This window comes from Grampus griseus (genome assembly GCF_964374135.1).
Source record: "Grampus griseus genome assembly, chromosome: 2".
Taxonomy (NCBI): domain Eukaryota; kingdom Metazoa; phylum Chordata; class Mammalia; order Artiodactyla; family Delphinidae; genus Grampus; species Grampus griseus.
Window position 1 is genome coordinate 39816799 of NC_139018.1, and position 21009 is coordinate 39837807.

At 39.9% G+C, this 21009-nt stretch overlaps 1 long non-coding RNA gene across 1 annotated transcript in view; it reads left to right on the top strand.

The window, feature by feature from the left end:
• The first annotated feature begins 18089 nt into the window (after positions 1 to 18089).
• The window catches only part of LOC309818188, a 34547-nt gene continuing 31627 nt past the window's right edge, over positions 18090 to 21009 (top strand). Inside the window, exon 1 of the long non-coding RNA XR_014296315.1 lies at positions 18090 to 18210. This is a non-coding gene — a long non-coding RNA (uncharacterized lncRNA). The remainder of the gene's footprint in view (positions 18211 to 21009) is intronic.

Sequence of the window (21009 nt, forward strand, 5' to 3'; positions counted from 1 at the left end):
ATCCTCAACTTATTCTTCTGAATTAGTAATACCAGTAAGAGTTTTTGACTGCAAATAACACACTGACTCTGGTTAACTTAAGCAGAGAAGGAATTCACTAGAAGGGTATCAGGGAACTCAGAGAGTCAACTGCAAGCCCAGCTGACGAACAAGCAGAAACCAAGGTATGTAAGAAGGCCAGACTGACAGCCAAAATCACTGTCTGGTTAGACATCTCTGCTGCTGGGCACCGGATACGGCTCCTGGCACCATTACCACTTCTACCAGGATGGATTCCAAACTATCCTTCCATCTTTAAGTTACTTGCTCCAGATTCAACATTCCAGGTGGAATTCTGCTGTACCTGGTAGGCCAAGCTTAGGTTAGGTGTAAGTGCCCCAGATGCTGCAGCTCAGAGTGTAAGCAGATGTGTTTTTGGATTTCCCCATAGCTTACTAGGCACAGCCAGGAGTAGGGTGAGGCACAAAATTGAAAGAGACACCGTCTCTCAGGGTCCTTAGTTTTCAAACAATGAATAATTTTCATCAAGAATAAATTTAAATCTTGGAGATCTTTGAATTCAGTAAAATATTTCAGGTATGAACTGAAATTTGCACATAAACAAAAATATTACAACATGTAGTTTGCAATCTGTTCCATTGTCTTAAATTTCAAACACAAATGAAAACTCCTCATGATCAAATAGAATTGAAATCACACATGTTTCTTTGTCTTTGTTTCCTGTTTCTTTGTCTAGACAATGGCTGTGCTATCTTTGCTTATTTCAAATCTGTTTACATTCAGGAATGTGTTGTATCACAGGAGTCGGAGACACAAAACGTGCGGAAGGGATCTTGGATGATTTTAAGCTGTCACAAACATTCTTTCAAAAGGAACACCTGTGGCTGAGTCCACCTGTGTCAGGGGCCACAACAATAGAAACAATTGTTCAGAGCTTGTAGGGAGGAGTATTTTATTACCGACACTGTTTAAATTGTCAGCATGGGTGTTAATAAGCAGCAGACTGGCTTGTCAGGTTTATTATTGTTTTTATGTTCTCTGAAGCAGCGTACCCCCTAATTGCCTGTACCCTCTCTCTCCCATCACCCTGCCATTGTACACCGCTGAGTGGACCACCACACAAGAAGCTGATAATAGATGCTGATTCTGGGGAGGAACAGTGGGTACAGCAGAGGGAAGGAGACCTGGTTTGTACCAGGTTCATATATTAACTATCCCAAAGACAAAGATAAAACAAAATGGCTTCGTAGGGCTGTCTTAGCTCTAGCCCCTTCTTAAGCCGAAGCCCAGTGTGCATGAACCAGCCAGCAGGTTGTGAGCCCGGGGCTGTGTGGCCCAGTTAGATGCCCCCAGCTCTGCGCTAGCCAGCTGCCTCCGTCCGAAGTGAATGACTCTGGCCCTGCTGGCAACAGGGCAAGGGGATCCACAGTTCAGTTCACATGCATTGCTACTGTGAGAAAGACAAGGAAAAATACACAGTCTGCCCAAGATGTGCCCTCATCTCTGAAAGATGGGACTCTACTGATTAAAATCAGATTCCTATCCCAGAAGCAGATCTTCCGCTAATTAGGCACGTTAGCTTTGTGCAAGGTCGGGTGTAAAATAACTTTCATTTCGCTCATTTCAGAAGACAGGGCTGATGAGAGCAAGAGGATCTGGCCCACAAAACAAGAGCTATTGTTCAGTTCTTCAGGAAGGCATTCCCAGTGCAAGATGGTGGGATTTGCACAGCTGGACTCACCCCCAAAGATGATTTTGTAGTGTTCTTTTCGTTTTTTTTAATCTTTTCAACTTCATTAGAAAATACAAGAGCTGCCTAACCTTACCCCTAACCTCAGACGAACAGACATAACGAATTAGACTTGGCAATGACCGCTTCACCCCTGAAAGGTTGCTTTGCACTAAGCGCTTCTGACACTAATGTTCATGCTTAAGCAAACACATTACTTAGAGAGAAGAATGGCTCTGTCAGCCTGCCTGGGCTGCTCTGCACCATGGGAGATGCAGCTGCGCTGAGTCTCATTCAGACAAGCTCAGAGACCCAGTCCCAGAGACACATGCGGAGACCCTCAGGTTTGCACACTCTGGCTTACACATCACACACAATCGGCACCAAACATCTGACTTCAAGCAGTTCCTGAGGACAGAGAGACAACTTGACTGATTATGAATAAGCCTGACACATTTGTGTCTCTGAATTCTCTGCCGTTCTTTTTCTTTTTTTCTTTACAGGAAAATATTCACATTTGTGAAAAAAGGCCCTGTCGGAGAATCAAGTGATTTCTAGACAGAATTCTACCTGGGACCATCTCTTGATCTTTTCCACTGTAGTTGGTTCCTTGGAGCATTTGTGTTCACATTAGCATTTCTGTCTGGGGCTGTGAATTATGCTGTCAGAGGAGTTTCAAACTGGGTTTGTTACCTGGATACCCACAAATATGCTTGGTCTGTTTGTCTAAATCTGAAAAACCTTCCTTGTCCTTAGGAAACCAGGCCATTCTACATGTTCGGAAGGGGCCAGTGAATCCAAGCTCCTGTTGGTGTTCTGGGCCGTTAGGGGAACGGTGCCTGGATAAATAACCGTAGAAGGGAGCCCAGTCCATTCTTGACTGGGGTGGCTGTATTCCATTCACAAAGAGGTAGACTTCTCGGCCTGGAGAGGCAGGGTTGAGAATGCCATGAGACAGGCCTAAGGACAAGCTTGAGACTGAGTCATGTCTGCCTACAATCACAGCCATCGCTGTTAAAAAGTTCCTCCAAGTGGTGCACATGATGCCAGAAAACGGTCCAGCTGTTGATGTACAGACGAGAAGCAGGGACCGAAGGAGACAAGGGCAAAGCAGGCACTGGAGGGATGACAGCATTTTATGGCTATAATCCTGGACCATCTGCACACTGAGGGGGGCTACCGGGAGATATGCTGAGAGATGATTCCATCCATTCTTCTCTCATCGGGTCAGACTCCAGCATGTGCTTCTGATAATGTCCCACATATGTCATCTTCACTCTCTTCAGAGCCCACTTCCCCCAAACCCGCAGCCCGACCCCAGGAAGCTGACTGGGAGTTAGGGCGATCACATCAAGCTCAGGACCATGGGAGGCATCACACTCCCAGCAGCCTTGTAAAGATGATGCCTCTGGGGGCTTCCTATCCACAGATGCACTCCCCAGATGGCTGTTGTCAATCTCCATCACCAGTCCCTTGGGGTTAGGCCCCCAGGGATTGGCTCACACAAGAGGGAGGGGAAGAAAGGCAGCCCATGCTGACGAGGCCAGCTGCTTGAGTGTCATTTCCTTGCTGCTGGTGCCGGACAGATGTTCTACTGCTGTTGTCCCCACTCACTCATTTCCTTTCTCTCTCCCAGCAGCTTGATTTTATCTAGTTCAGGGTGTCTCCAAGTATGACCCGTCGTCCCCTGACAGGAATGCCATCTAGGGTGTGTATTTAAGATGCAGGTTCAGAATCTCTGGGTACGGGGCCCACACATTTGTCCTTTAGCAGGTACTTCAGATGATTCTCATGCACTTTAAAATTTGAGACCCACTGGAGTTCTTTGGCCACTGGCCCTATGTATTTCTATTTTGGTCTTTTAAAATTAATTAATTATTTATTTTTAACATCTTTATTGGAGTATAATTGCTTTACAATTGTGTGTTAGTTTCTGCTTTATAACAAAGGGAATCAGTCATACATATACATATGTCCCCATATCTCTTCCCTCTTGCGTCTCCCTCCCTCCCACCCTCCCTATCCCACCCCTCCAGGTGGTCACAAAGCACCGAGCTGATCTTCCTGTGCTATGCGGCTGCTTCCCACTAGCTATCTATTTTACATTTGGTAGTGTATATATGTCCATGCCTCTCTGTCTTCGTCCCAGCTTACCCTTCCCCCTCCCCATGTCCTCAAGTCCATCCTCTACATCTGTGTCTTTATTCCTGTCCTGCCCCTAGGTTCTTCAGAACAATTTTTTTTTTAGATTCCATAATAATTAATTTTTAATTTATTTTATTGAAGTGTAGTTGACTTACAATGTTGTGTTAATTTCTGCTGAACAGCAAAGTGATTCAGTTATACATATATATACATTCTTTTTCATATTCTTTTCCATTATGGTTTATCATAGGATATTGAATATAATTCCTGGTGCTATACAGGAGGATCTTGTTGTTTATCAATTCTATGTATAATAGTTTGCATCTGCTAACCTCAAACTCCCACTCCATCCTTCCCCCACCCCTCCCCCTTGGCAACTACAAGTCTGTTCTCTATGTCTGTGAGTCTGTTTCTGTTTTGTGGATAAATTCACGTCATATTTTAGACTCTCTATGTAAGTGATGTCATATGGTATTTGTCTTTCTCTTTCTGATTAACTTCACTTAGTATGATAATCTCTAGGTCCATCCATGTTGCTGCAAATGGCATTATTTCATTTTTTATGGCTGAGTAATATTCCATTATATACATGTCTATTTGGACTCCAGGAGAATAGAATAATCATTCGTCAGTTTACACAACACCGTCATCATCCATTTACACTCTGTACTGAAGTGTAATTGACATACAAAAAACTGTTTATGTTTAAAGTATATATCTGATAATTTTTGACATATATGTATATACACACACATACTTGTAAAACTATCACCACAATCAGGATAAACACTTCTCATCCCCATTCCCTTCTCCAACATACGTACTGACCTGAACTTCTATATATACTTCCAATCCACCTCCACATGTTAGATATATATTCTTAAAAATATACTATGTGTTCCCATTTTGTGTGTGCGTGTGTGTGTTCTTACTTCACAAATGTGGTTCTGTGCTATGGAACTCATTCTGCTTCTTACCTATTTTCTTCATCGTTAGGCTTTGGTGACCCATCCTTATTACTCTGTGTAAATTTCCTTTACTACCACTCACTAGCCTAGTGGCCCATCCTGTTTACGTTTATGCTTAACTAAGTCACTGCTTTATTAATAAACACCAGGTTGCCTCCAAGTCCTTGCTAACACACACACACACACACACACACACACACACACACACACACACACGTGCATGCGCCATGATGAACACCCTTAATGTGTATCCTTATGACCTGCACATTGAAGTTGTACTGGGCACATACTCAGGGCTGAGACTGCATCTTTGAATCCTTTAGGGACTGACTGCTTTGCAGAATGGCTCCAACAGTTCACACTCCATTAGCAGTGCACCTTGGCTGTACTTGATTGTGTCTAACTTTCCGGGAAGTGACCTCTCATTGAGGTTTTAATTTGCATTTTTCTGATGGCTAGTGATGGTGGGAATCTCTTTCTAAACTTACTGGCCATTCAGAGATTTCCCTTCCTATGAACTGCCTATTCATCTATTTTGCCAGTTTTTTTCTGTTGTTTTCCCTGTCTTTTTCTTACTGGTCTGTAGGATTTCCTAGATACGGATCCTTTGGTTTAGGATGTTAATAATGTCTTCCAGTCAACTACCTACCTGTTGACTTTGGGGTGATTTTTGTTGGAATAAATCTTTAACTTTGTTCTGTAGACAAATCTATATATTTTTCTCTGCTTATGGTTTGTACTTTTAAGGTTTTCTTTAAGCTAGAAGTCTCCACTTAAAAGTCACAGAGCTATTCACCCATATTTTTCTTCTATACCTACAGTTTTCCGTTTAACATTGAGACTATAATACATTTAGGGTTTCTTTTTAGATCGTCTGAGGTAGTGTTGAATGGACTTAACTTTCCCAACATTAAATAATCTGTTGCTTTCCCAGTGATTCGTGATGCCCCCTCTTATCATGTACCAGGTTCCCATCAATAGCTAGGTCTACTTCTGGGTTCTCTATTCTGTTCCACTGATTAACTTGCCTTTTTTCCTTTTTAAAATCATGACTTTGCGATATGCCTTAATATCTAGTAAGGCATCCTTTTGCTCATTTTTAAAAATTAGCTGTTTGTGAATGTTTATCCTTCTACGTACATTTTAAAACTGTTTTTTCAAAGTCCCCCCAGTTGTAGGGAGGACATGTTACTGAAATTACACTGGATTTGTAGTTTAATTTGTGAAGAAGTGATATTCTTAAAATATTAAATCATCCCATATAATTGAAGTATCACTCCATTTTTTTCAGGTCTTTGTTTATGCCCATTCTTGGAATTTAAATTTTCTACAAAGAAAGGTCTTGTGCGATTTTGTTAGATGATTTCCTAGTCAATTAAGAAATTAAAATTTTCCATTCCCAATTCCTCTGATATTCTTATTTCTGACTATTTGATTGCACTTTTCCTTCACCTCAATCTTTTAACTTCTTTGGTTTTTACGGCTTCTTGGTTTCTCTCAACATTCCTGGCTTCAGCCTTCACTGCTCTGCCTCTTCAATTCTACTTCCTTATCCCATTCCATTCACGTGTAGCTACCTGATCACCAGGTGTGACAATTTAGAAATTCTTTGTTCAGAGAGGTTTAGAGGTATCACCTAAAGCCAAATATGACATGTAGCCCAGGACGTCAATGAGGCTTATGTCTGAGGTAGACTGTAACTTATATGGGGGTAAAAACAGGATCCCTGATCTGTTTACCCAGCTCTAGGTCATGAAATGGACATGAAATTGGATTTGTTCCACAGTGTCTCAGGAAAAAAAATTTGGCTCCTACAATACAAAATTCAAATAACAGTCACCTAAATAATGAAGGTGTTTATGATCTCACGTAACAAGAAATGTGGAGGTAGTTCCAGGCTTGGTACAGAAATTCAATGAGGTCATTTTGGCATTTCTTCAGGCCTTTCCTTCATGGTTGCAAGATAGTTGCCGTGGTTCCAAACATAACAGCCTCACCCTACCACATCTAAGAAGTGAGGGGTTGGGCACAGAGGAGGCTAAAGAGAACTCTCTCCTCATACTTTCCCTTCCTTCCATCAAGGACAAAAAATCTTTCCCAGAAGCCCCCAGACATCTCTTTCTAGCTCATTAGCCAGAACAACGTGGCAATCCATGCTGACAAAATGGAATGGGATTGCCATGTTTAGTTTAGATCAATTTATGATTTCATCCCCAGGCTGGGCATTTTCCAACCAAACAAAATTAATATTCTCATAGCAAAGAACACATGGGGAATGGCTACTGGGTAGAAAACTAACAAAGGTTTGTGGTGTGGATGGGAAAAGATTTGAGGCAATATCATCCATGTTCTTCAATCTTAGGGCCCTGAAGTTGGAGTTTCTCATTTATGGATTTAGCAGTTTTGATCAAGTACCTATTATGGTAGGCACTGGAAATACAATGATGAGCGACACTGGACAGGAATTGTAATGTTGCAATGTTGTGTGGGAGGAAATGTTAAATGAATGTTCCCACCAAAATATAAAGTTATCAGTTTAGTAAAGTTCTATGAAGGACAGGAACAGGGAACTAAGGGAGTAGATAACAAGGGCACCCATTCTGAAGCAGCAATAGTTCTTTCACATCCTATGGAGGAGACATAGATGCTAAGAAGTTTAGGGGCCTAGGGGAAGCCTAAGGTTGCTGTGAAAGGAGAGGAGTCTTGAGGCAAGTGGCTGGGGCTCTGAGTTCAATGGTGGGTACCAGCCCATTGAACCCAAATAGCCATACAGGACCAAGGGCACAATACTGCTTACCAGCCTGCTAGCAGACTTGTCCAGCTACTCCACAGCAGAGATCAAAGGGATCCAGGGGACACTGGATGGGTTTAGGACCTTGCATCTCCTTTGCTGCTACAAGGTCCCTGACCCATAGACCTCTCCTCATGTACCCAGATACCATCTCGGAGGAAAGAAGCAAAGGCCTAACATTTATTCCCAAAGAACTGAGATCACTTAGGAAATATTCCAGGTATTAGGTCAATATAAAATGAATGGATTGGACAAAAATTAAAGTTGTTTCTATGCTGCTCAGCAGAAGCTGTTTGTGAGGAAAACTAGAGCGCATAACTAAAACATTAAACACATTTTCACTGCAACTGAGTTAGTGTGAGTATATTTGAATTCCTCAAAACAACCTTGTAAGGAAAGTACTATTATTGAATCCATTTTATAGACAAGGAAATTGAGGCTTAAATAAGATAAATAACTTATTCAAGGGCATGTTGTTAACAAGTGGCTGATCCCAAATTTGAACCCAATGTGACTTCAAACCTTCTTGCTTTTAACCACTTATAAGATACTATTTTATAAGGTGGTATGTGCAAAAAGAAGTACAGGTAAACTTTCAGGATTATGTGGAGGAGGAAAAGATGATTTCTAGAAATGGAGGACAAAAGAAAACTTATTGAAGAGGTAGCAATTTATTCCACCTTTTCATCACTGTTGTCCATCTTTCCCTTTTTCAAATCCAATAGTAGTGAGTTGTCAGTGCTTGTTGGCTAACTTCAACATCTGAATCACCTGTCTGTTTCTACTGTCTCTTTTTCCTTGGGTTTTCAGTCATGTGATCCTGTCTTTTGGTAGCCCTAGTACATTTGAACTGAGTGCAGGACATTATGTATAATAAGTCACAGAGACTTTGGACGATCTCTTCTTTCCGAGAGGGTTTACCATCTCCATGCTGTCCAGATGGAATAGTAGCTGATCATGTTAATTCCAATTAGGGATTTGTTGAGTCAAGGTTGAATTATAGCTCTGGTAAGTCTCAGTCTTCCACTGGTTCATCTCTGACTTCCTGGACTTTCAACAAAAAGCCTATTGTGTTCTGCAAGGCCCCACCCACTGTGGATACTAAACTCTGATCTTAGTCTTACAGGACTGCTGAAAAACTTCACTCAGCTTTTCAGGGGCAGGTTTTCCACTTGCATTTTAAAACCCCTTCTCTGAACAGCCCCAGTATTTGGCAAAAGTTCTCAGAGGAAAACAGGCTGTATACTTGAAGGCTTCCCAAGTCTTTCACCAAAACTCTGCTGGTTTCTCTCGCTCCTTTGCAGCCCTCTGCCAGACTTTGCACCACATCCTGCCCTGGAATTCTTAGCCTCCTGAAAAAGCCCTGAGTATAAAAATGGTTGCAGAAGCAGCTCTTTCCTCTCATTCTTCCCTTTCCAGTGCCTTAGCTTTTCCAGTATTCTTTGCTTCAGCAGCTCTTAGCTTCCTTCAAAGAGATAATTTCTATATTTCAGTTATTTGCCTTTTCTAATTCTTCTATTGGGAGTGCTGTTCTGCTGACAGCAATTCTATCCACCCAGAAGTGGAAGTAATTGAGATGGAAAAGGTGGATGGATTTGAATATGGGAAGTGACCTGCTCTGAAGAGCAGCAATGATCTTCCCGTCACCAAATCCACTGTTTTTGTTTTTTCCTTATCCTTAACCTCATTGATCTTTCTGTATTATTTGTCTCCTCCTCAGACTCTGCACTCTTCATCTTTTATTCTTCCATTGCTTCCCCTGTAGTTTCTCTTCTAGCTCCTCCTTCACACTTTTCTTTGTGTATTAAAACATTTGCAACCCATCACTCTTCTTCACCTATATACTCTTCCCTGTAAATCAGCATTCTCTGGACTTCAGCAGCCACCTCTGTGTTGATAACCTCTGATTCTAGGCTAAGAGCCCTGCCTTGTCTCTGAAACTCCAGTCTTACCTTAATAGCCACTCACCTATAACCACCTGGATGAGAGTAAGGATTTATGGTGGGGGTGGGGAAGAAGGGGAGCAATTTGCAATCTCTTCTTAAAAGGGAAGAAGAGGCACAAATAATCCTAAAAGTAGGGGTAATATCTGTCTGGGAAAGCAGAAACGCTGATGCTAAGAATGTGAGAGAGGTTTAGAGGAGAAATTGGCCTGCAGAGTATATATATATATATATATATTTTTTTTTTTTTTTTTGGTATAAAGACAGGTTTTTTAGAACAGTTTTAGATTCACAGCAAAGTTGAGAAGAAGGTACAGAGATCTCCCATACACTTCCTGTCACTCTCTATGCATAGCCTCTTCCATTATCAACATCCCCACCAGAGTGGTACATTGTTATAACTGGTGAACCTATACTGACACATCATAATCACCCAAAGTTTACATTAGAATTCATTCTTGGTGTACATTCTATGGGTCTGGACAAATGTATAATGACATATATCTGCCATTATAGTATCATACACTGCTCTGGAAGTCCTCTGTGCTTCTTCTATTCATCCCTCCCCACAGCACCCAGCAAACAGTGATATTTTTACTATCTCCATAGTTTTGCTTGTCCAGAATGCCATACAGCTGGAATTATACAATATGTAGCCTTTTCAAATTAGCTTCTTTCACTTAGTAATACCCACTTGAGATTCTGCCATGTCTTTTCACACCTTGACAGCTCATTTCTTCTTAGCACTGAATAACATTTCATTGTCTAGATGTACCATTGTTTATTTACCCATTGACCTACTAAAGGACATCTTGGTGGCTTCCAAGTTTCGGCAATTATGAATAAAGCTGCTATAAACATCTGTGTGCAGGTGTTTGTGTGGATGTAAATTTTCAACACCTTTGGGTAAATGCCAATGTGAGAAATTGCTGGATCATATAGTAAAAGTATGTTTAGCTTTGTAAGAAACTACCAAACTGATTGCCAAAGTGGCTGTACCATTTTGCATTCCCACCAGAAATGTATGAGAGTTCCTGTCGCTCCACATCCTTGCCAGCACTTGGTGTTGTCAGTGTTCTGAATTTTGGCTATTCTAATAGGAGTGAAGTGATATCTCATTATTGTTTTAATTTGCATCTCCTTGATGACATATGATGTGGAGTACCTTTTCATATACTTATTTGCTATCTGTGTATCTTCCTTGGTGAGGAATCTGTTAAGGTCTTTAGCCCATTTTAAAAATTAGGTTGTTTCTTTATTGTTTGTATACTTTGAATAACAGTCCTTCATTAGATGTGTCTTTTGCAAATATTTTCTCCTTTCTGTGGCTTGTTTTCTCATTCTCTTGACATCTTTTGCAGCAGTTTTTAATTTTAGTGAAGTCTAAATTATCAGTTATTCCTTTCATGGATTATGGCTTTGGTGTTATACCTAAAAATCATTGTCATACTCAAGGTCATCTAGGTTTTCGCCTATGTTATCTTCTAGTTTTGCATTTTACATTGGGGTCTATGATATGTTTTGAATTAATTTTTGTGAAGGGCATAAGATCTGTGTTTAGAATCTTTTTTTTTTTTGTATGTGGATGTCCAGTTGTTCCAACACTATCACTGAAAAGAATATTTTTGCCCCATTGTATTGCCTTTGTCAAAGAGCAGTTGACTAGATTTATGTGGGCCTATTTCTAGGCTGTCTATTCTTTCCTCAGTGCCATACTGTTTTGACTACTATAGCTTTATAGTAAGTCTTGAAGTCAGGTAATGCCAGTCCTCTAATTTTGTTCTTCTCCTTTAATATTGTGTTGGCTATTCTGAGTCTTTTGCCTTTCCATATAAACTTTTCCAGTTTGTCAATATCTACAAAATAACTTGCTGAGATTTTTATTGGAATTGTGTTAAATCTACAGATCAAGTGAGAAGACCTGACATCTTGACAATATTTGAGTCTTCCTATTTGTGAACATGGAATATCTCTCCATTTATTTAGTTCTTTGATTTCATTCATCAGAGTTTTGTAGCTTTCCTCATAAAGTTCTTGCACATATTAGAATTATACCTATATATTTAATTTTGGAGGTATTAATGTAAGTGGCATTCTGTTTTAAATATCAAATTCCACTTGTTCATTGCTGGTATATAGGAAGGCAATTGACTTTTGTATATTAACCTTATATTCTGCAACCTTGCTATAATGACTTACTAGTTCCAGGAGGTTTTTTTTATTGTTGTTGTGGTTGTTGATTCTTTCAGATTTTCTACATAGATGTTCATGGCATCTGTGAACAAAGACAATGTTAGTTCTTCCTTCCCAATCTGGATACCTTTTGTTCCCTTTCCTCATCTTCCTGCATTAGCTAGGACTTCCAGTACGGTGCTGAAAAGGAGTGGTGAGAGGGGACATCCTTGCCTTTTTCCTGATCTTGGTTGGAAATTTTTTAGTTTTTCATCATAAGTATGATGTTAATTGTAGGTTTTTGTAGATATTCTTTATCAAGTTGGGGAAGTTCTCCTCTACTCCTGGTCCACTGGGGACTTTTATCATAATAAAGTGTAATATTTTAAAGCAAAAAGAGAGAGAAAATAAAGGGAAGAAAATTATGAAAATGTGATTTTTCCAGTGATTGTAAGAGACTGATATAAAATCATTATAAGATTTATAAAGATTTTGAGGAGAGTTGTTACAAGGGAAAAGTTTTATGATAAATTATAACATGTGAATACCTTGAAAATACAGATATTATAAAGATAGTATTTCAAATTAGTAGAAAAAATAAAAATTATTTAATAAATAGTGTTGGAATAAACCTGTTTAATAAATAGTGTTGGAATAACTGGTTAGACATCTGGGAAAAAATGTATCCAAACCAGAACTTCAGACCAGGATAAATTTCAGATAGATCAAATATTTAACAGTAAAAAATAAACCATAAATTTGTAAAAAGAAGCTATAAGGTATTTTTTTAACAATCTTAGACTGGGAAAGCCTGACAGAAAACACAGAACCCATAAAATAAAAGGATTTCTAAATGCCAATAGTTTAGTCAAAGGACAAGTAACAAACTGGGGAAAATACGTGCAAATAAAATCACAGATGAATCACTAGTTGCTCTACTGTATAAAAAGCTCTTACAAATCAAAAAAAAAAAATAAGAAGAAGATCAGTAACATACTAGACAAAAAAGACTAATGGTATAAATAGTTTATAGGACAGAAATACAAATTGCCCTCCAATATACAAAAAGATTCTCAATCTCATTCATAATAAGAGAAATACAAATTAAAGCTATACTGAGACACCAGTGTTCAGTTATCATAGTAACAAAGGTTAAAGTTGGTAACACTATATATAGCAAAGATGTGAGAAAACAGGCACTTTCAACATTACTGGGAGGGCTTTAAATTGGTACAGTCTCTAAAGGGGGAAATTTAGCAATTTTTGTCAAAATTATAAATGCTCATCTCCTTGTATCTCATATTTCCCCTTCTAGGACTTTATTCTTGATATAAATTGTTGATGTGTAAAATAATAGGGACTTCCCTGGTGGCACAGTGGTTGAGAGTCTGCCTGCCAATGCAGGGGACATAGATGTGATCCCTGGTCTGGGAGGGTCCCACATGCCTCAGAGCAGCTAGGCCCATGGGCCACAGCTGTAGAGCCTGTGCTCTAGAGCCAGCGAGCCACACACACACACACACACACACACACACACACACACACACACACAATAATAATAATATACTAACTGCAGCATTGTGTGTGATGGCAAAATCTGGAAAATAAATATCTTTCTATTTATACAATAGAGTGTAATGAAATGCGGCTATGACAAGGAATGAGGTAGCTTTTAATGTACAGAACCAAACAGCCCCAGGATGAATTAAGTGAAATTGTCAAGGTGCAAAACAGTATGTGTAGGATGCTACCCTTTGTGTAAAAATTCTCACAGAATAATATATCTGTGTACTTACGTATTTGAATATGTTGAAAACAACTCCCGAAGTGTATATAAGAAACTAGAACTTAGTTTTCCCTAGACAGGGAGCTGGGTAGCTGAAGACCACAGGTGGGAGGGAGATTTCTCACTATATATCCTTTTGTGCCTCTTGCATTTTAAATCATATGGCTATATTTTCCTAATAAAAATTAAAGTAGAGAACATCTTTTAAAAACTAAACTCTTTTTTTTTTTTTAACTAAACATATTTTTAAAACTTCATTGATGTCAGATAGAAGGTGGTTTGCTAGAGAACGGATTTTCACCAGATGGGAGGTAGGAGGGGACCTGGATGGCTTTTATAGAACACAGTTCAACAAACTAAGTGGTTACAGGAGGGGAGAGAGGTGGGGGAAGGGCAGGATAGCAGAAGGGGATTAAACTACTAAGTATAAAATAAGTTACAAGGATGTAATGTACAGCACAGGGAGTATAGCCAATATTTTATAACAACTTTACATGGAATATAATCTGTAAAAATATCAAATCACTATGTCGTACATCTGAAACTAATATTGTAACTCAATTATACTCCAATAATAAAATGAAAGAAAGAGCACAGTTTGAGAGTTTTCTCGACAGAGAAAAGAAAACACAACATACACACAGCCCTCCTCACGTTATCAGTGTTTCCTCCCATGCCTTGGCTACAAAAAGCTTTTCTCCTTTGCTGTGCTCACAGAGCCCCATACATTTCCTGCCTCTCTGCTGCTGGCTTTTGCTGGCGTCTGACCTAAATGACCTTCACAGAGTCAACCATGGTGAGAGTGGCGCTCTTGAGAAATGCCTGAAACTTCTGTTTGAAAGCTCAAAGCTGGGTAAGCTGCTCCTATTGACTGCGCATGTGTGCTTGTGTGCTCACTCTGGTGCGTCTGTGATGTCCCCTTTCTATGCTGAATTTTCTAACGACTCAGTCAGGTAACGGCAGGGGCTCCTATACCTTTAACTCCCTTCTCAAGGTGGTGCTCCAGAAACCTCCCATTTCCCTCCAAGTTCCTGGAGATGTAGAAAAGAAAGGCTCATCCTTTTATTGATTCTGCTTTTCCTGTCCTTGATAGACCCTCGCTCCATCCATCTTCCTCCAGCATGGTTTTAGGGGAATATGCTTTTGTTCTAGTCTCAACCTGGCACTGCTAGCTATGTTAACCATAAACAAGTCAATTAATATTTCTAGCACTCACCTGTAAAATTATGGCTTTGGAACAGACAGTCTATGTCTTTCCATTTTGAAACTCTATGACCTAGGAGGAAAACTCTCTCCTTTCCCATAGCTCCTAAGGACGGAAATAGACCTTGTTCTTTCTATTAAAAGTAGCATCCATTATTCAACCACCTTACGGAGTCTGTGGAATAAGAACTTTCAATCTAGATAGTTAAAGTGATAGATAGTTCTAAAAGACTTAACATACGTGGATTTAGGGCTTAAGAAGACTAGAAAAAGCAAGTAACGGAAGAGCTCAGGTGTCTGTAAGAATTTAGAGTATGGTAAACAAGATATTTCAAATCAATAGGAAAAATATGGACTCTTTAGTCCGAGCGTTAATGAAACAACTCATTAGCAAGTTAGGAAAAAAATCTAGATCCCTGCCTCATGCTACAAATCAAATCAATCCCAGGTGACTTAAAAATATAAATGTAAAAAACAAAAGAGGACAGAAAAAACACAGGTTAAAAAAGTATATATAATCTTGGAATGAGGGATACTCTTCTAACCATGAGTCAAAAGTAAGAAACAACAAGAGAATTATAGGTATATTGGTTCCTTAAAACAAAACAAAACCTCTGTATGTCTTAATTACATATTCAAAGTTATGAAAAACTGAAAAAAAGAATTCACAACATATATGGCAGGAAAGGGTTAATGTTTTTGAGTTATGAAGAACTCAGAAATTAAGGAAAAGACAAAAAATGCATTAGAAAACTACAGCTGAAACATGGTCAGGCAAGTTACACAAAAAAGGAGAAATGCAAATAGCCAAAAGACTGTGAAAATTATTTTACCTCACTAGTAATAAACGAAATGCCAATTAAAATAAAAATGAAAGTGCCTTTTAACCTATAAAACTGGAAAAGTTTGAAAAGAATGATAATAACTAGTGTTGATGAGGGTGTGAGATAACCGGTATTTTCATACACTTTAAAGGGAATATAAATTGGTTCAAAGTTTCTGGAGGGCAATTTGGCAAATTGATATAGCATTTTAAAATGTGCATATTGACATTTAAATGCTTACACCTAAGAATATATCCTAAGGAAATAACTGGATAAATGCACAAAAATGCCTGCATAAGAATGTTTTTTAGTGTGTCATTTAAAATAACCAAAGATTGGCAAACCTAAATATTTGTCCATAGGGGAACAGAAAGCTGTGTAATAACGTAAAAAAAATGGACAGAGATGTCCTCAACATATTAAGTGAGACAAAAGATTATGTAACGGAGTATATATATGATCATATATAGCTATATTTTGTGTATTAAAAATAAAATTTGGAACACCAAATGTTAATAACTATCGTCTCCGGATGTTTTGACTAATAGGTAATCTTTATTTTCTTGTTTATACTTATCTGTATCTTCTGATCATTCAAAAATAATGAGCATTTAAAAATTTTTATCGTTAGGAGAAACAATAAAACCCTATCCTTCCTTCCAAAATTCACTTATGATCTGTAGAGATGAAAAGAAAACCATTTAAATGGGTGATGCATGTATTTCCGTGACATGGCTTTTGTTACCATGGCAAAGTGCATGTCCAAGACTAAACAACTGTGTGTCTGTCAAATGTCTCAGCAAGATTTGCTTCCTCTAGCAGATGGAAAGCTGAATTTTCCATGAACATCCTACAAAATTGCCACTTCACCAGGTGGGTTCCAGAAATAATATTTTGAACGAGATACGTCATGGAAATGGTCTTTGATTTCCATTTTCCATAAGGAAAGAAATCTAAGGCAGACGCAATATACCGTTTTCCTTTCTGTCTATCTCATTCACTCTCTTTAGCTGCCCCACTCACGGCTCACTCCCTCCCCTTCTTCTTTTACCTTTCTCTCTCTTCTTTTTTCTTTTTCTCTTTTCCTCTTCCCCCTGCCTCCCCCGCTTTCTCCTTTTCAGCCACTCTCTCACCAGACCTTTCCTAAGAGCTTTCCAGATGCCAGCACTGGGCGAGGCGCTGAAAGCAGCTTCAGAATCGTCACGGGGGCATGAGAACCAGTACTCTCTCCAGCTCCTTGTGGGTGATGGCAATTCCAAGGCAAAATGGTGATACCAGGATTTTGCGATACTGATACTGTTATTATGGTTTAAAATATTCAGAATTCGTAACATTTAAACCATCAGTGAAACAACATGTTCAGTACTTTTCAAAAGCACACATTGATAAGCCTCTTTCAAAACATGAAGGAAATGTGGAAGTTGTTAGAGATATAAACATGAATATAGTGTTAAGTGATTACAAACTAGTAGAAGAATTAACAATAGAACATTAAAAATGAGCACTCCTAAAGTGAAAATGTAATTAAAGTTGAAAGAAATTATAATTGAAACACCATATAATATTATTTGATTTTTTAAAAAGAGTACCGTTTGTAAAAACAAAGTGCTTCAGTGGTGTCATTGTTGAAGTGTCAGTGTGTGTGTGGTCCGTATGTGCACGTGCGTGTTGTGTGGGATGTATGCAGTATATGGTGAGTGTGTGTGTGTACACAAGGTATGCATACATGTATAAAGTGTGTGGGGGGTCTGTGTGCATGTGTGGTGTGTATGGTGAGTGCGTGTGGACAACTGTGTGGTGTATGTGCGTGGGTAAGGTGCGTGGTACGTGTATGCGGTGCGTGTGGTGTGTCGGCATCTGGGCTGGGAGATGGCAGAGACTGGCCAAGTTCTCTAGCTCAGCAGTTTGAATATAGATCTTGCTCCACCAGATCTCAGCTGTCTGTGACCCAAAGGCCATGTTCCGTGTTAGTTTATCCATGCAGGGATAAACTGCCACAAGGCCAATGCCCCTTGGTGAGGCCGAAGAACTCCAAGTCACCAGTGGAGCTGCCAGGTCCAGGGAGAGCTAGCCACTTACCTTGCTAGGAAGAAACCTCACAGAGGCTCTGGGCAGCCCTGAGGAATGTCAGGAAACTAGGGCCGGAAGGTGCCTCAGAGGGTATCCAGTCCAGAGTTTGTCAACCCGAGGATTTCAAATTCTAGTGGGTAGTAACATCAATTTAGGGTATTGCAAAGACCTTTTTTTTTTGAAAAAGTAGAATAGAAAAGCTTATATTGTTCTATTGGGTTGGACAAAAAGTTTGTTCGGGTTTTTCAATGTTACAGAATAAACCCAAATGAACGTTTTTGGCCAACCCAATAGCAAGGCTAAGTACAGATTCTTGGAACTTTTGTTTCAGTTGTGTGTGTGTGTGTGTGTGTGTGTGTGTGTGTGTGTGTGTGTGTGTGTGCTGGGTTATGATGTAAGATGATTTGTTATCATCAGCTGTAGTCACTTTATGTTTTTATTTTATAGTGAGAAAACAGAAGGTACCCGAGGAAAGTGATGGGCCTTCTAAGGTCACAGCTACCCTAGTGATGGGAGCAGAGTCTTTCTGTTGCATGGTGTGTGCCAGGGAGCCAACAGTGAGTCACTAGACAGAACCAGGTAATGACTTCCCTCTTCCTTTAGTGGAATGTACCACTTTCAGTCTTTTTCTGAAATATTATGCCTTCTCATGTTTTTCAAACTTCCTGCAATTTCCAAATGAGAGAATTCAACAGGTTGGTTGATGGTCAAGTTTCACTGCAACTTGGAAAATTCTAGAGTTCTGTGACGTTAAGAAGGTCAGAGAGAGTTTGTAGGTGACTCAGTGGGTGGTCTGTGGGAAAAACCGTTTCAATCTAGAAGCAGTGAATGTGGGTTCAAGTGTCCCCTCTGTACCTATGGGATGTAAATCAAGTCATTGGACATCTTCCCCACTGTTAAAATGCTTTTGTGGGAGTCAAGAGTAATCATTGTGTGAGGTGCGTGGGAAAGCACAAGAGTGAGACAAGAGTTGTTAACAGTGAGCTTCCATAGTATCTGGTCTGGTCTTTGCATCCTGTCTTGGAGCCAGTTTGCAGGGTATCCTTCATGTACCTACACAAGGTGACTTAATATGCCTCTCTTATCCTAGTGAGAATTATGTAATTTATTATTACACATTTAAAGGATTTTTCAGGTTATGGAAATGCAATGATAGGATACTCCTGGGAACATTAAAATAAAAACAAAACCTGGAACTTGGTAAAACACTGTGTCCTGACTTTGTCAGTCACCATGTGTGCCCACATAATGACCCTTGTGGCTGGAGCTACCCTGCCCAGCTCTCTATGCTGACCACTGTACCTTTCACTCGCGGAGTCCAGCCATGCTGGCCTTCTCTTAGGTCTTCATGCTTCCTCATCCCATGCTTCCTCTTTGCCTTGGTACACACTGTTCCCTCAGCCTGGGAAACTCTTCCCTTCGTTTTCCTCTAAACACACTTGCTCAGCCTTCCGATCTCAGCTCAACTGTTACCTTTTGGAGGCCAAGTTAGGACCCTCATGGTAAGCTCCCCTGGCACCATGAACCTTGCCTTGGAGGAGTTTTGGTTGTACTTTTACATTCGTTTGTGGAAGTGTTTGATTAATGTTCATTTCCTTAACTTACAAGCTCCACGAGGGCAGGGAGGTTTTCTGTCTTCACCTCCCACTCTGTCCCCAGCACCAAGGAAAGTGTTTTGCGCGTAGTTCAGTGCTCAGAAATGGTGTGCTGAATAAATATTTGTGGGTCTATAGTTATGTGCTATAGCTATAGGGTGCTATAGACCCACCTATGCTCACATAGCCCACAAGTGCTATGCTCATGGTTAGGTAATAGGTGCTGAATGAATAAGGCAGCTCTTGAGTAACTTATTTTAATGTCTAAAACATGACCAGAGATGATTCTTCCAGAGAAAGTCGGCCTCAACCTAAACCTGTTCATTGCAGGAAGATTCTATATTCTCAATAGGCATACTTTGCATTTTCCTGAATAACCATTTTAGATGCCATAGTTTCTTCCTGCTGCCTTCGGGCCCCTCAGTAGCTGAAGGGAGAGGGAAGAGAGAGGCCCTTATTTACTACCTCCTCTTCATTTCTCTTTCACTTCATACAGTGGAGATTCAAAACCTGTTGGCATCGGTCTGACAGGTACGTCCCTGTTACCTGGATTCATCATGCATCGAGGAAGAAGTATTTGGGTGGCTGCCTGTGGAATATTTAACAAACACCATTTGTGTAGCATTTCACAAAGAGCCACTGCCAATGTTACTTAATTTAAACTCTACAATAATATTAATGAGAATATAGCATTTTCCAAATTTTATACACAATAAAACCCAAAGATATTAAGTGACTTGTTCAAGGTAACAGCAAGTATTTTGGAGAGCAGAACTCAAACACAGCTCTTTTAATTCCAGTGTTTTATATTAAGATATAACATTGCTTTTGTACCCATGTTTCATAGGCTTGGTAATACTTCATAATCACCCTTTATATTTTATGGCATTTCTTATTTTTTCGAATATGCTACCTTAATTCACGTGATACTCACAACAACTTCTTGAAGTAGATGCGGCAAGTATTCATCCTATTTTTACAGCAAGTAAACAGACCCACAGTAGTTTAATGACACATCCAACTAGTAGAATGGCTTGGGCCAGATTTCATTCTCTGCTGTCTAGGTGACTACCTGTGATAGACAGAATGGCTCTCCAAAGATGTGTTAAGTCCTAATCTCTCACACCTGTGAGTATGTTGCCTTACATAGCAAAACGTAATTTTTCAATTGCAGATGTGATTAACTAAAGCACCTTGAGATAGGGAGATTATCCTGAATGATCTGGCTGGGCCCAATATAATCACAAGGGTCCTTATAAGAGAAGGAGGAACAGAGTCAGAGAATGAGCTGCGATGGTAGAAGTAGTGGTCACAGAGAGAGAGATTTGAAGGTGCTATGCTGTCAGCTTTGAAGCTAGAAGAAGGGCCACAAGCCAAGGAATGCAGGTGGCCTCTAAAAGAAACAGGTACATCCAGAAGAAACAGATTCTGCCTCAAAAGGAACACAGCCCTGCTAACATCTTGATTTTAGGATTTCTGACCTCCACAACTGTAATAAAAATGTGCTGTTTTAAGCTACTAAGTTGTGGCTTTTGTGCAGCAGCAATAGGAAACTAACACACGCTTCTAAACAATGATTGGCCTTAGCAGGTAAGGAGAAGATCAGGCTATTTCTGGTGTATCCTAAACCCCAGGCCTGGAGGGAAGGGCTGCAGTAGGTAAGACAGACCTTGGTGTGCAGAGAGACGTCAATAAGCTGCACACCTCTGCTGTCTCAGAGGAGATCTTCTAATCGCCTCCAGGACACGGGGAAGAAAACCCAGACTCCCTGACCCAGCCTACC